Source organism: Fukomys damarensis, unplaced genomic scaffold (assembly GCF_012274545.1).
Source record: "Fukomys damarensis isolate Sample0158 unplaced genomic scaffold, DMR_v1.0_HiC HiC_scaffold_33, whole genome shotgun sequence".
In the NCBI taxonomy this organism is placed as follows: Eukaryota; Metazoa; Chordata; class Mammalia; order Rodentia; family Bathyergidae; genus Fukomys; species Fukomys damarensis.
This window is the reverse complement of record NW_022900945.1, coordinates 47646481-47659826: the sequence shown is the minus strand read 5'-3', so window position 1 is coordinate 47659826 and position 13346 is coordinate 47646481. Positions and strand designations below refer to the sequence as shown.

General features: G+C 38.2%; 1 long non-coding RNA gene across 1 annotated transcript in view; it reads right to left on the bottom strand.

The window, feature by feature from the left end:
* Positions 1–3455: 3455 nt before the first annotated feature.
* LOC104866950 overlaps positions 3456–13346 on the bottom strand; it is a 191582-nt gene continuing 181691 nt past the window's right edge. Inside the window, exons 4-5 of the long non-coding RNA XR_004515051.1 lie at positions 8442–8491; positions 3456–3565 (exon numbers count right to left, since the gene is read on the bottom strand). This is a non-coding gene — a long non-coding RNA (uncharacterized LOC104866950). The remainder of the gene's footprint in view (positions 3566–8441; positions 8492–13346) is intronic.

The window sequence follows — 13346 nt, the reverse complement described above, 5'->3', positions numbered from 1 at the left end:
AAAAAAAAAAAAAAAAACCCAAACAAAAAGAAATAAATAGTGGTAATGGTTGCACAACACGGTGCGCTTAATGTCACAGGATGGTAAATTTTAAAATGGTTTAAACAATAAATTTTATGTGTATTTTATTACATAAAAACCTTTGGAGGTAAATATAACTATCCCAAGTTTACAGATAAGAAGACTGAGGTTCTAAGGCAGACCAAGAACATTTACAGGCAGAGAAGAGATTTAAGTTTTATATAGTACAGCAATTTGGAAGCCCCTGCTTAAAAGAAAAATAATACAAAGCTACTAGGCTACCTCTAGACATGTAAGACAGACTCTCACACTGATAATTTATTAACTCCGAGGTAAATTCACACTTGCTCTTAATACGTAAAATTGAAAAATAAAGGTTTTAAAACCCAAGCTAGGCATAGCAGAGCATACCTTTAATCTCAGCATTGTGGCAGCCAGAAGCAAGAGGATTGCAGGTTTAAGCCCAGCTTGGACAATTTAGTGACTCACTGAGAGCAAACCCTGTGTCAAAATAAAACATAAAACATGTCCTTTGGATATAGTTCAGTGTGAAGGCCCCGGGTTCAATCCCCAATACTGGAAAAAGAAAAACAAAACATAACTTGATTTTCAGTAACAGAAAAAAATGTGAGTCTTAGAAATAAATTTAACAAAAGAATGACATGATCACTGGAAACTATAAAATTTTTTTAAAAACCTAGATAAATGGATATATTTATGGATTAGAAGACTCAGTTTTACAAAGGTGTCAGTTCTTTTTACTCAGATCTAAAGATTCAAAGCAATTCCAATTAGAATTCTTCTAGGGTCTTTTGTAGATGTTCCTAAACTGGCTCACATTTATATGTAAAGAATTCAGGATCCCTAAAGAAATGCCAAAGAAAACAAATTGAAGGACTTAAACTACCTAGCTTCAAGACTTACTGTACTACTATACTATCAAGATAGTATGGCATCAGGAGAAACAAATCAATCATTGGAACAGAATGGAGTGCCTAACAATAGACAATGTGTAATACAAGTAAATAATTTTCAACAGAGGCACTACAGCAATTTCTGGAGGAAGGAAAAGTGTTTTTACCATGCTGCTGGAAGAATTTGATATCAACATGGAAAAGTAAGTAGAGCTTCATTTCAAACCTAGGTCTATCTGCTTCTTTCTGCTTCCCTTTACTTGTTCTCTGCACCAAATCTTGCCATGCGCTTGGCCTCCCTCCCTCTCCGAACACAGTTGGCTGACAGGTGAGTTCAGAGCTTGAGACCTGAGCAGCTGCATCATAATGTCAACTGTTTGCCAGGAAGATCGAGAAAAGTCAAAGGAAATGGAGGCCTGACTCTGAAAATGTGTCTGCCCTCAGTGTCCTGTCTTCTTAAGATGTCTGAGACTTAAGATGACTGCTTATTGTTAGAAAAGGACGTGAGGAAAATTGTGAGAATGTTAAACTAGAAAATCATAATGCATTTTCCCTGCCTGTGGGATGATCTCAGGGGTCACCTGGTAGAGTGAACTTGCACTCAGAATACTTGGGTTCTGCTTGATCTCTGCCTTGGTGTGACTTTGGGAATGTGTGACCCCGATCCTTAGTTTCCTTACTGAGAAGTGGGGATAATAAACACCTCCTCTGCTTCACCATTTGGGTGACTGTTCAGTTAAAATGAAAGACAGTGTATGAAATCATCTGAAAGCTATGAAGTATTACATAAATATAATTTATCATGGTTTTCTATGGACTTTTTTGCAAACTGCCGTGAATATTACTATCTGTTTTAAATTCAAAATTTACATGTAGAGTATATTCTATAATTGTCTTTCATGTTCCTTTTGGGTTTACAAAAAAAAACTAACATTCTAGTAATGACTCAAGATTCTTTTTAGTACAGTTTTTGAGTCAGAGATAACTATTGTTTGAAGTTTCATTTCTTCATTTAGTAACTTTAAAAATTTTTTCATTCATTGTTTTTACTCATTTATTCACATTGTTCAACAAGTTCTTAGGGGTTGCCTACTATGGGGAAGACATTGTAAAAAGGCAAGGGATAAGTGAATGAACAGAGATTTGTTCCCCTTCCACAAAAAGCTCACAGAGGGTGACAATATAGACACACCCTTAAGGGTCAACCGTGACACAGTTAATCATCGATGTTAAGGAGGATTTGTACTTGTAGTACTGCTCTGGGGGAGGAGCTTCTGCCTGTGATGTCTGGCACATGATGTTCAAAGATGGGACTTAAAACAGGAAAAGATTTTACCAAGACAGTCTAGCGTAGGGCATAAGGACAAAGGGTGGCGGATGTGGAGGATAGTACAGTGGTCTGGAGGAGAGCATAGAGCAAAGGGAATGAACAGCAGACACAATGAGACATGTAGGGAGACCATTGCAAAGGTGAAGACAAATGAACTAGGCTCAGGGTAATAAGGTTGGGAAACAAGAGACTGATTTGAAACTTATTTAAAAGGCAGCACCAGAGGATTTAGCAATTGCTTAATTGAATGCAATGGCCAAGAGAAAAATCTCTGTTCCATCTCTTATTAGTGACGTTGCCTTCAGCGCAGTGTGTGACCTTTCTCATTCTCAATTTCCTCATTTAGAAAGCAGGGAGTAATAATAACTGACTCATCTGGTTGCCAAGAGACTTAAAGATGCTTACTGTAAAAGTATCTTGTACAAATACATTTTCTACCAATTAGTTTTCTTTCCACAATCTTCTGTTTTCTCCTTAGCTCATACTACAGAAGGGATCTTTGAACTTATGCAGCCTTTGCTCTTAGAAATACTCTATGAACATTTAGAGTTTGCATCTGTAAGGCCAGCATGCCTGTCAGAACACATCCCTGGAGTGGTCAAGATAAAGCAACTTCTACCCTAGATGGTCTGTCTATGTTTGGGGCTGATGTGTTAGTTCTTGTTTTCCTTTACTATCTGAAGGAGCAAATGGAGGTCTTGGTAGAGTTCTTGAAATTTCCAAAGATGAATTTGACAGCATGACTCCTGTCCTTTTGACCCTACCTTTCAGTTTAAACTGTCCTCACCCCAAGCTTCTATGACCTAGGTGATGGGTGCTGGGGTCCTATGGCTCATCTAGGTGATGCAGGACTCTGAATCTCTTGCCTACTTCACTTCAGGACAAATGAGGACACTGTAACTTCCCTAGCACCTACCCAATACTTGGTGACCAGAACCTTTTCTCATTGTACTGTAATGACCAGGGGCTACTGAGGTTATTGCTTTAGGAAACATTACCCCAACCCTCCCTTCTACTTGGTAAATAGAAGTGGCAAAATCTGCAGTGCTTCTGCCCAGTGTCCTGGCTGGATGACCAGGTGGCATTAAAGAAAGCAGCACTGTAGGTGAGACAAACTGCTGTGTGACACAGCTGCAGAGGAAGGAACAGACCTTGGGAAGAGCGAACCGACTGCAAAATCTTCTGCCTGGAGAGATGTTGATTGAAAGCCCTGCAGTCTTTAAAGACTAAGATAATTAAGAATTTAAGAGTGTCCTTAAATGTTTCCTCTATTCCTCACTGGCATTCCTTGGTGTTATTGCTAAAAAAAAAAAAAAAGGACTCATAAATTATGATATTCTTATACACAAATAATTAACTAGCTCCTATTCCTATGATCAATTTATTTCATAAAGATTTTGCTGCTCTTTTTAAAACTAGAACAATTCTGAAATTTTTCCTTTATTAACCCATTCCCCATTACTTGACAGATTAGTACTACAGACTATTCAGATCCTGAGCTCCTGGGATGCCTGTTAAGACACATCAGAGAGAAGTCCTTAGTGATTTGCCTGTAGAAAATCTAAGCTCTACTTCTGGTCCCTGGTACCCTCTTTTTTAGATCCCTGGCCTAATGATGGGAAATAATGATGGGGAAATTAAATTCTCCCACAGGAACTCTGGGTCAATGGGGAGATTGCAGTCTCCTGAATAGTGTCTCTCCAGTGGGGAACAGCTGGGATATTGCCTCATCCCATTCTACTGGGTTGCAGAATGGAAAATCATTATGAAACTATGATGGGTAAAAGATGGTAGCAGCCTCCCCTGACTACTCAGCACCCAATCCTCAGATGCAACCAACATAAGTGTATGGTCTTTACAGAAGTAATTTAGAGTAGTACTAGAAGCCAAGTTCTAATTATAATAAAAAAATCACATACAATGAATTCTTATTTATCTGATAATGAAGGTCAAGAGAAGATACCAGAAATTGCAGTGCACACATAATCCAAAAAGTCAATTTTAGATTCATGTTCTTTTTCATTCAATATTCATCAAAGGCTGTGAATTTACTCTCCAATGATAATAATTCATATTTATATGTGCCCTTTTAATATACATCAGTGGTTTTTAAGGATACATTTAGAAGCAGATAAAGTTTCAAACAAAATTTCCTTTAGAACCTCAGCAGATAAAGCAGATAAAAAGTACAGCTGCTGTGGTACAACAGGCATTCAGGAGCCAGAGACCTGCCCCTCAGGTTATCTCTTATCTGGATGCCTTCTTGTAGCTGTGGACCCTGGGCGACTAATGAGGAAGCCTGAAACCACAGTTCAAAACCCACTGATATATGACAAATATTAAAATATTACAGTAAGAGGTACCTTGCCATTAATTCCCCCTCAATTCAAACACGCTCATGCCATCATTCCTACAACTTTCTGAAGCAACTCTACAGTCCTCTTTTACGAGTATCTTTAGTTGTGCTGTTGTGACTGCCATGATGTCCTGAAACAATGCAAAGATCTTCCTTTCATGACCACTTTGATTTTAGGGAAGATCCAGAAGTCTCAGGGTGTCAGATCTAGTGAATAAGGTGGATGAGGACGCATTATAATATTTTCATGAGCCTTCCTTTCCATTGGATGGCACTCAGCAGCAGCATTTACCATAGTTTTTAAAATCATACCTCAAACATAAATGAAAAGGGACTTCCAGAACTGCTTCAGAAGGTGTCACAAATGATGGGGCAAGTGTGTTTGAAGGGACAGGGAGTATTTTAAGGATTGAAGGCAGTGTGTCTTTTATGGCCACACTTTAAAAAATTTAAATGCAACCCATAATTTTCATTCAGCCTTTGTACACTGGCCCTTGACATCCATGTGTTCTGTGATGTAGACTGGGCAGGAACAAATATTCTTATCCTGAAGATAAGAATATGGCATATCTCACTTGAGTAAGGCAAAGTATAAATAAAGAGTAAAATAAAGGCTTATAGAAGAAAGCAGGGAGATATATAATTTACAAATGGGAAGGGGTCCAAGAAACCAATAGCAAGGAGCAGGGAAGGAAAGGAGAGGTAAAAATATTTAATATGCACCATGTACATGTACCAAATACCCACAATGAATGTAAACGTTATGTGTCATAAACATAAACTAAACACAACAACAACAACAATAATAATAATGACAATAATAATGGAAATGGGGAAAGCAGTTCTAGAGATAGAGGGAAGGAAATGGATGGGAAGGGGAATAAAGAATTAAGCTGTGTTATGTACATGCACCTCCTCCTTAAAATGACTATAAACTTTATATGTTGTAAACATGTACGAACAACAAAAGAAGAGATTCGTGGAGCTGGGTCAAACAGGTAGGGACCCATGGAGCTGGAACTTGAACTCAATTTTATATTTAATGTCAAATTTCATGTTCTTTGAACTTCACTTGTGCTCTGCCCTTTGCTCACTTCTCCACTTTACCCTCCATCAACACAGTAGATGCCATCGACATAGGAGATTAGGGCATAGTAAAACTGGCTGGGGAAGTAGGCATGAACCATCAATTACAAAGTTCAAGAGCATATGCGTAGCCAGGGATTTGGCTCAGTGGTTCCAGTGCCTGCCTTGCTAGCACAAGGGCCTGAGTTCAATCTCTGGTACCACCCCCCCCAAGAAGAAAGAAAGAACATATGTGTAGAACAGTTCCCACAGCCCTCAGAAAACTCAAACAGGTTTTCCATAGGATGGTCTAGACCTGATATCAACCTGAGCTGTGGGGTCCCAGCACCACCTCTTTGGACTTAAATGTAGAAGGCCTCCCAGGTTTCCTTGAAATTTGGACAGTATAAAAGGATACAGCTACCAAGAAGAGCTTGCTGTCATGGCTTTCCTCATCATAGCCTACACTGCTTTCTCCAGGGTGTTGTCTTGCTTTTTTCTGTTTTACCCAGCCCAAGCTTGATTTGCAGAGCCACTTTCTCCCTCAGTCTTTACTTTTACTTTTTCAAATAAACTTTGTCATTGCTTCTTGCTAGCTTTGTTGAATTGTTTCTTTGAGACAAGGAGTACCTGGAATCCAACTCCAGAAGGACAGATGAGAGACCCAGAACTTGATAATGTTTATTTGGTGAGCTAATTTTAGAAGGAGCTATCCAATAACATTTTGGCCTAGCCAGGAGATTTTCATAACACCATGAGAAGAAAATTCACAGAAACGAGGGGTTGAAGAGAGGGCAGGGGAATGGGGAAAAATAAGAACCAAGACTGATTATGTAAAGGTACAAATTTCCAACAATGCATGTCATTATACTGTATACTTTAAATGTACTAATAAAATTAATAAAAAAAGAAAATTCACAGAAGAGAATGAAGGGCTTACATACAATCACTCAAGTAGAGAAACTTCTACTTTGTTGAACAATTCTGTCCTCATTCCGGAAGTAATAAGCCAATCACAAGTCTGATGATGGAGTCAAGATGGAATGAGAGCTGTTCTCTGTTTTACTGATCACCTTTAGTGATTGGAATTTCAATTTCTCAATAATTTCTGTCACTGCTTGTCTGTGTCTAAATATTTAGGCAGATCTGAGCAGAGTGGATTTGTCTGCTTGATGTGTTACATATATTTACGTATTCTGATTGTCAGTCAGTAAGGAAACCATGCCACAGAAAGCAGATGTGATCTGACAGTTGCCAAATGTGGTTGTGCTTTTCCCAGCATCACCCATGCCTCTCAAAAATAGGACTGAATTCTGTCTTTGGAAATGACATTTATCTTCCACACTCGGGTCTGTGAAATTTTGGATATATCATAGCTTTAGTTACTTTCCCAAACTCTGGTTAAATTATTGATCTGGTATTCTTAGTCATGTCATCTCTTAAGGTCCAGAGGATCCTTCCCAATTACCCACTAGCTATGTGTACTGTAATTGGAAGCAGCCAAACATATATTCAAAATTAAATTAACTTCTGGCTAAAGCAGTGCCCCCCGAACATTCTATCTTGGTTAAGGCTGCTACCACTTACCTCCTAACAAAACTAGGAACCTCAGAGATTTCTTGAGCCCTTCTCCCTATTTATCACTTACTTCAGTCTACCAAGTCATTCAGATTCAGCATTTTTATTATCTTCTATTTCTACCCACCCTTTCCACTCCTATTACTCACAGTTTGTTCAGTCCCTCATCATTCCGTGCCTGAAAATCAATTGCAATATTTTGTGTTTCTTCAATTGTTCTAATTGGTCTACTCTTCTGATTCATTTTCTATGCTGCCCCAACACTTAACCTTTTTAAGATTAAGGTCAAAGGCCCTGCATAGTCTAACCTTAACTCATTTTACCAATCTCATTTCCCATAATAACACTCAATGTTTTTTCCTTAACTTCTATATCCAGTCAGAAATTCCTCCTGCCTTTTAATAAAAAGGCCCTTTTCACTGATAGACTACCAACACAACGCTGAACTTCATCACTTTTTTTTTTTTTTTTTTTTTTTTTTTTTTTTGGGGGGGGACAAACTCAGGATGTTGCATTTTGAGAGGCAGGCGGTGGCACCACTGAGCTAAATCCCCAGTTCATCATGGTCTTTTCATTGTATTTAAAAATCTATATTGACTCCCATTATTTCACCTTTTTAAATGCATTTTGTAATTGAGTTTATTGGTACATTTTAGGGATACAGTACAGTTACATTCATTGTTAGGATCTTGTACCTCTACATGACAGCTCTTGGTTCTCATTTTTCCCCCTTGTCCCTGCCTTCCCTTTAAATGCATTTTATTTATTTGAATCTTCTCACATTTCCTCCTTTATTACTTGCCAAAATTTTCCCAACCTTTAAAAGTTTTTAAAGACAAAATGTTGGTTTTGGGTTTTTTCTTTTTTTCTTTTTTTTTTTTTTTTTTTTTTTTTTTTTTGGTGCGGGGATCAAACTCAGGATGTTGCATTTTGAGAGGCAGGCGGTGGCACCACTGAGCTAAATCCCCAGTTCATCATGGTCTTTTCATTGACTATGTAATTCAGGCTGACCTCAAACACATAGCAATCCTCCTCAGTCTCCCAAGTGTAAGCATTATAGGTTAATACCACTACACCCAACTTTGGTCAGAAAAATTTTTAGAGTGTCTATTGTGTTACTGGGTAGCTCTTAAAAGAGGCTCACCAGTAAAACATTATCAGGTTTTGGGTTGCTTACCTCTCCTGCAGTTGGATTCCAGGTTCCTTTCGTCTTGAACAAAGAATTAACTGAAACAAACAAAAGTTTATTTGAAAAAGTAAAAGTAAAGAGTGAGGGAGAAGCTGGCTCTGCAGTTGGGCCAAGTAAAAGAGGAAAAAGCAAGATAAAAATATACCATGGAGAAAGCAGGGAGGCTGTCATGAGGAAAGCCACGGTAGGAAGTTTTCTTTTTCTTTTCTTGGCATTTGTGCCCTTTTATACTCTTCAAATCTCATGGAAACTCATGAGAACATCTACATTTGGGTTCTGAAAAGTGGTGCTGGGATATCACACCTCAGGTGAAAGAATACAGGTCTAGGCCATCCTATGGAAAACCTGCTCAGTTCTCGTGAGAAGTCCACATGCAGGGCTTTAGGAACTGTTCCTGTGTTCTGGGATTCTGCAATCAACAAGTCATGCCTGCTTCCCCAGCCAGCTTTGCCAGGCCCTAATCTCCTGTGTTAAAGTTACTGTGGGCTTGCTTACTCAAAAGTACCATTATTGTTTCCTCAAATAAGATGATTTGGCTGTAGGTTGGAAGAGCTTTTATTTTTTACTCTTTGAAAATAATGCTTTATAGGTTTCTTAGTTTTAGTGTCACAAGTGAGAACTTTGATAAAACTTATTTATGTTACTCTGCAAGTCACATATTCCTTCTGTATGATCTAGAATTGTCTTTTGGAATTTGAAGTTTTTACATCATAATGCAAATCTCAAATGAATTTTTTTTTTTTGGCATTGTACTAGCCTTTCCATCTAAAATGTTTTTTATTTCAGTCAAACATCTTTTAGTCTAGAAACTTTAGGTTATTATTTAGGATGTTATCTCCCATGTGAATTTTCTATTGTTGCATGTATAATAAATATTTCAAAACTCTGTGGCTTAAAATAATAATTTCTTATGATTATGTGGTTGGCTAGGTGATTCCATTGATTGCATGGGGCTGTAATCATAAGGCAGCTTTTAGCTGAGGAGAATCCAGGGATCTGAGCTCATTTGGATATCTGGGACGACTGTGTCTGTCCATGTTATCTTTGATCCTCAAGGAGGCTGGCCTAGGCTTCCTCACATGAGGAGGGCAGTGTTTAACACAAGTCTTTACTAAGTCTGTGTTGGCTTCAATTTCTCTGACATCCCATTTGTCAAAGTAAGCCACATGGTCAGGTATATCTCATCTTACCCTCAAGACACAAATACTTAACATATGTTTTGCTTACATCATGTTTATTTTTATCCCATTGGTCAAAGTAAGGAGAAGGTCAAGTTCTGCATTAATGCAAAAGGGACCAGTTGTGCATTGTGAGAGGTGTGACCAAGATCTTCCTGTTACCTTTTTTCTTCCATTCCTACTCTATTTTGTTACTCTATTTTTCTTCACTTTGTTTCATTCTGATACCTTATGAGATAGCTCCTCAAACCTATCTGTGGTTCACAAATTCAAATTTGTATTCATTCTGTTTTTTTCTCTCTTCAATTAAGTTCCTTAATTAAACTGCTATATTTCTCCTATCTGGTATTTTTATTTAAAACTCTTAAAAAGTTATGGCATTCACTCAATGTTAACAATATCTTATCTGTGATAATATGTAATTATTTCAATTTTTAAAAATCTATCCTCTCTAGCATGGACAACTAAGTTTATTACCTTACTTCAATTAGTGGTTGCACTCCTCAGCTGTCTGGTTTTGTGTGTGTGTGTGTGTGTGTGTGTGTGTGTGTGTGTACATGTCTGTGTATGTGTCTGTGTGTGCTGTAATTCAGTTTCCCCTTATAGGTGACAGCTATTTTGGAGATATTAGGCGTAGAGGGAAGAGGTCTAAATTCAAACTCCCGTTTGTCATTCCTGCTGATTTTAAGGAATGAGGATTGGGATAGCATTCCAGGGTAGAGACTCCATGGATCAGTGCCTGGTCTGACCATCCTGATTGCTTTCTCTTCAGAAGGCAGCCTTCCCCCAACACTGTAAACATCCTCATACTTCTGTCCTAGACACTGGCGTTAATTATTTTTTAGGCATTTTACTTGCTTGACAGGAATGAGGGGGAAGGGACATCCAGATATTTCTTTGATTTTGTTACTATACACTCAATCTCCCTCACAGCAGCCTTCCAGAAGCACATAATGTTAATATATGGCCCCTCTACTGGCTTTGAATTCAATTTTCTTCTCTCTCAGTAATGGTGGAATGGGCAATGATCCATGCAGGCAGTTTTCTATGGACAAAGTCATTTAAAATTTTTTCTTCTATTTTGATTTTTCCTATGGAAGGGGAGTTGACCTCTTGTCAACTAAAAAACATCATTTGGAGCCTTGTAATCTCAACAGGGTCTGTTCAATTTGTCACCTTTGTCAAATGTTCTCCTTTCAAGGTTGGGTATTTATGATTATCAGTGAATTCCCTGCCCCCACCTAACTGTCCTGTGTTTTTTGTCTTCTCTCTGCTTCCATCTGGACAGTTGTTGACACCAGTAAGATAAATTTACTTGGTTGACTCCATTCTTTGATGTTTTAAAGTTCATGGGAATTCCTTTGTAACATGATCTTGTTGAAGATGTTATCTGCAGATTTTGTTGGTTTGTTTGATTCATTATCTTCACTGCTGTGATTCTTTTTGTTGGGAAGAAACAAAAAATTTTTTTCAAAAAAATCCAAGCATCAATCATTATTCATTTGCCTAAGCCCATATAATACACAAAACCAAGAATGAATTCTGTAGACTGTAAGCAGTCTAGGTGACTGTTGTCACCTAGGTGACAATGATGCAGCAACTACCGACTGAACAAATGCACTACTCTGGCGGGAGTGTTAATGATGAGAAAGGCTTTGTGTATGTGAAATTGATTTCTTTGAGGCCCCTTACTATGTTTCCCCTTCTTAAACAAGTCTATTTCTCATTTCCTGCACAACCTTCTATCTTGGAGAACAGTTGAAGCTTCTTTCTGCCTCTGCCTTCCATCAGGAAGTCTTCCTAATCCCAATTCTCCCAGCCTTCCTTTCTGACTAGCCCAATCTTTCATTCATCCAGGACCATTTTATGTCTCACTTTCTCTGAGACTTCTTTTCCCATGCCTCTTCTCCTCCAGTATTTCATCATTAAAGTTATATTTATTGAGCACTTGTATGTGTGAAATCCATTTCTATTTAATCCTCACAATCACTCAATCAGATACTACAATTACCATCCCATTTTATAAATAGGAAAATAGAAATTCAGAGAGTCCAATATAACAGGGACAAGATAACATAGTCAGTTGCAAAACTGGGATTCAACCCCAGACAGTTTCATCGTGTTTTCAGGGACCATTTTCTCTAATATTTTTTACATAATGTCTCAGATAGCTTTATTTAACTTTCTGATGTACTTCCTTCAGACATTTCTTTTTCTTGATATCAAGACACACACCCCCACACATGAAAGTCTGCGTAAACTTTATATAAAATTTGCAAAAATCATTCCCTTGATTGTCAGAGTTATTAGCTACAGAACGAGGAGGTGTCCTATCTAATTTTGCCTTCCAACTAGATTTTTAATTCCTTGGTAGCCTTTTGCTTCTGGATATCCCCCTTTACCATAATTAACTCAATCCTGAGCACTCAGCAGGTAATTTATAAATGCTCATTGATGGAACAAATGTAACAGAAAAGACTAATTTGCAGCCTGAGGTTAGGAGAAATGTCTATTATCTATGGTCACTCACCACTAGGTGACTTTGAACAAGAAACTTAGGTAAGGAGGTTAAGAAATGAATGAACCTCCTGTTTCTGAGACTGTAGAGGAAGGCCAGACATATTTGTCATGGTCACCATTCTACCTCCTGGGGAGGGAGGTTGGAGGAGAAGGGAGATAACGTCTATCAATTGCTTAGAGCTTCCTGCAGAAGCCAGACCACACATGTACAAAGGATAATTGCTGGGGGAAGGAGGAGGGCAGGAACAGGAGAGCCAGGCCTTGTGCTCACCCAGCAGGATGTGAAAAATTCAGCTGGTTTCTTTTTATAGTTTCAATCGTCCCTGGTAATGAAGATTCTGCAATTAGAACTCAGCTGGCAGTTGTGTTGGGTATGTGTGAGGCAGAATAGAATCCTGGGTCTGCAGGAGGGCAGACATGTTTGTCAGGAAGACTTGAAGACACCCTCCGGGAACAAGTGATGTGATGTGAGGACGAGAGCTATTTTTACAGACTGTTTCCTAGTCATAATCACGCCTTAAATAAGTTTCTCTTGGGCATTACAAGCTTCACCTTTTGTTTCAATGCATTCAGTTCTCAATTATCTGTACAAATGAAAGGAAGTATTAACACAGACAGTATAAAACAATGACACCTATTTATTTAGGCTATCACAAATATGGAACTTATGATCATTTTACCTGAGCGTGTTTGAAGTTTACTTGCATATACTGTATAAAGAGAGTATTTATTAGAAACTACTCTGGGTGGATTAGCCTACTTAATAAGGTAAACTGCTTTCAAATCCTTAAGCAGAATGATAAGTAAAATTTCACTGAGTGTTTATTATGTATTAGGCACTGTGCTAAGTCTTTTACATATATTATTATTCACAATTTGCTTAGTAACCTTGTTAGATAAGCAGTTTTTGAGCCCCATTTTATAAGTAAGGAAGTGGACCTTTGTCCAAGGTCTCATCCCTAGGAAGCAGCAGATCCTGGCTACTCACAAATATGTGAACTCAGTTCTGTCATATGAGGAGCAGTATTGCTCTGTACATATATATATATGTATATTGTACCGGGGATTGTACTCAGGATCTTACGATTGAGAGGCAAGAGGCAGCACCACTGAGCTAAATCCCCAGCTGTGGATATATATTAATCTGATTAAATGTGCCATTTCACAGACACACACACACACACACACACACACA